A 3,399-nucleotide genomic window follows, 5' to 3' on the forward strand; every position below is an offset into this window, starting at 1 on the left:
CCCCACATCCTTCCTGGGGCACAAAGCTCAGAGGGAGGGAGGAAGGGCCTGGGCCACGCAACAGGCAGAAGGGAACTGGGTGAGCTTTGGATTTGGGGCAAAGGAGGTAACAGGCAGGAATGGACTTTCTGAACTCCCACAGAAGGCATTATGATGCTTTTCAGTAGTAAAAAGAAATGGCCACATGCCGAGGGTTAGCAAGGGGCCTGCTCTACACTAAGGACCATCTCTCATTTTGTCCTGCCCGGAACTTCTCTTTTCAGCTGAGGAAACTTAGGCTGAGAGAAAAGATGTGACCCCCAAGGTCATACAGACAGGAAGTAACAGATTTGGACCCCTCCCTCCCAAGTTCATGGTGTCCACTGCCGGGTGACTCTCCCTGCTCTGCTTCCCTTCTGTGTGCAGATAGTATGATGGGGTTGAGTGGCACCCTCTTCCCTCCTAAAAAAAAAAAAAAAAGAACCTGGGCAATGGCATCCTGGCACATCAGAGAGAGTGGATAGGGGGTCATCAGGGGAAGCTCAGAACCTGACTAAGGGTGGACACTCCCAAGATCCCTCCCCACATAAGTCACTCATGCTGGGGGCTCGGAGATCAGGGAGCAGTTGGTGCCTCACAAATGGTGTCCTGAGAGCTTCCCTGGCCTTCAAGCTCCTTCCTGGACTGAACTGGAGAGCTGAGCAGTCCTGCCTCGTGGCGGCCCCTCTGGGCCTCTGTGACAGGGGTTCTGGGCACTGGGCAGAAAGCAGGATTGGGTGCTGGACTGGGCCAGCTTCGTGTCCTGGCTCAACTCTCAGGGGCTGGTGCCACAGAGGACCTTTGAGTATCCAGAGGTGAAATGGAGCTGGGCTTATACATGGGGTAAGCACTCCCCACCCCACACAACACATGTTATGTCTGTGTTCATTTTGTTGTTTCTTCTTTAATCAGGATGGTTCAGGGAGCTGAGAATATGGATGAGGAGTCTATGCCCAGTAGCCCCAGCTGGCAGAGAAGTTGTGAGGGAGGAGGGAGCAAGGATCCAGGCAGGTCTGGCAAGGTGGCTAGAGTATGAGGATGCTACTTTGCACTGGGCCCCAATGGCAGGGGTTGTCCCTGGGCCTCTGAGTAATGCCGGTCACTGTGCCGTGTAGACTTGGAAGAGTCACACATGCCTGATGGAAGACAGCCGGTTCCTCCTCGCATCCCTCCCCCTACCTTGGGCTCTTGGGAGGAAGCTGAGAGCTGGGCCAGGCAGGGAACACCCAGGCTGTATTCCTACCCTGTCGGCCCAGCTGCTGATTTGTGACCTCATTCAAGTTACTGCCATCTTTAGGCTTGGTCTCCCCATCTGGGAAGGGGGTGGGCTGAACCCTTTGCGCTCTAATAGTCTTTGACTCTGGTCTGAATAAATGGATCGTGTTCAGTCGTGTCCGACTCTTGTGACTACACGGACTGTAGCCTGCCAGGCTCCTCTGTTCATGGGATTTCCCAGGCAAGAATACTGAAATGGGTTGCCATTTCCTCCTCCAGGAGATCTTCCCAACCCAGGGATCAAACCCTATCTCCTGCATTGGCAGGCGGGTTGATTACCACTAGCGCCATCTGGGAAACCCTGAATGAATGGATCATCCCTTGATTGAGTCAGTCCCTCAGACCTGTATTAAGCTGATGATGTCTTCCATCTACTGAAAAATGTACTGAGCACTTTCTGGTGCTCAGAAAGGCCAGGTCCAAATATCCAGTCAATCAAACCCTTTGCCCTGAGCTCACTTTCTAGCCGGTCCACACACAGATAGTCACAGGGAGAAACAAAGGGAAGCACAGGGACTGTGAGAGCCCAGGGGAGGCCCTGACCTGCCCAGCATTTAGGGAGGTCTCCTGGGTGGAGGAGACCCTGGTGCTCAGCACACAGAGTTCGCGATCCTGCTCTGGTTGGGCAGAGCACAGCCAGCACATGGAGCAGCGGGAAGGAGGCTGAGAGGTGGGTGTGGGAGGGTGCAGTGGGCCGTGGTCAGGTGTGGGCTGGGCTAGAGTGGGTTGGGAGAAGATGAGCAGGGACCACAAACAATGTTGAGCCCTGCTTAGGGTCCTGGCTCTGCCTGGAAGGGGTTTAAGTCAAGGGCAGCATGGTCAGAGTGGAGTTTCTGACAGTTTCCAGGCATTCGGCTGGCAGACCCGTCAGAAGGGGTCAGTGAAGACAGAGAGGCTGGGGTGGAGTGGGCCTGAGCTGGGTGCTTATGGAAGTCAGAGCCTTTGCTGGGAAAGGCTGGGGTTCCTGGTGTGCCGGAAATGACAGAGGGAGACCGCATTCACATGGAAAGAATTCTGGCCCCTGAAGGCACATGTGGTGGAGGACAAAAGTGGGGTCTTCGGTTGTTAGGAGACTGGGGTTCAAAAGCTACTAGCTCTGTTCCTCACCAGCTGGGTGATCCTAGACCCTCTCTTCCCCTCTCTGAGCTTGAGTTTCTTAAAGAGGGGTGATCATGTTTGATGGGCAGGCTACCATGACAATCCAATGAGACTATGGGTCTGAAAATGTGAAATAAAATATAAAATGCTGAAGAGGCATTGGGGAAGGATGAGTTACATTCTGGATCAGAACCAGATGGAGCTCACACAGCAAAATCAGCTCTTGTTAACAAAGAATATGGGTTGGGACTCTGGTCATCTTTTTCCCGGCCCCAACCCCATCTCTGGGGGCCCATCTGGACTGGACCATGGGAACTGAAGCCAATGATGGGGTGGGGGTGGGGTGGGGTAGATGGAGCAGCAGGAAAGAGGTCACATCTAGGGAGTGTCAGCAAGGAAGGCAGGCTCTGGAACCAGAGTTGTGCCCCATGGAGTGAGGGTTTGAATGAGATCTGAGGGTGCGAGACCAGAATTAAAACAGAGGACTAGAGTGGAAAGAGCATTTTTCATTTTTGGAAACATTTCTCCCAAAGTGGTTTCTAATCGAACATCAGCTGGGTAAGTTTAACTCTGTGGGTCCATAGAAGGAACTTGGGATGTAGAACAAGGAGGCCTGGGTCCCAGCGTGGCCCTGCTCCTCACTGGCTCTGGCTCACTCTAAATGATACGTGGCTTAGTTTCCTGTAAAATAGGATAATAGTCAGTACAGAATTTTTTTGTTAGTACATTTTTCCTTCTGCCTATCATCTGTATGGTCTACCCATCAAAGCTTCCTTGAGTCCCTCCCTGATGCCAGCACTGCTGTGAAGTGAAGTCACTCAGTCGTGTCCGACTCTTTGCGACCCCATGGACTGTAGCCCACCAGGCTCCTCTGTCCATAGAATTCTCCAGGCAAGAGTACTGGAGTGGGTTGCCATTTCTTCCCCCAGGGGATATTCCTGACCCAGGGATTGAACCCGGGTCTCCGCATTGCAGTCAGACACTTTACCGTCTGAGCCACCAGGGAAG

At 53.2% G+C, this 3,399-nt stretch overlaps 1 protein-coding gene across 3 annotated transcripts in view; it reads left to right on the top strand.

The window, feature by feature from the left end:
- The window catches only part of LRRC32 (leucine rich repeat containing 32), a 14,098-nt gene that overhangs the window by 6,207 nt on the left and 4,492 nt on the right, over positions 1–3,399 (top strand). The window lies entirely within an intron of this gene.

Source organism: Bison bison, unplaced genomic scaffold, assembly GCF_000754665.1.
Source record: "Bison bison bison isolate TAMUID 2011002044 unplaced genomic scaffold, Bison_UMD1.0 scf7180017864251, whole genome shotgun sequence".
NCBI lineage: Eukaryota > Metazoa > Chordata > Mammalia > Artiodactyla > Bovidae > Bison > Bison bison.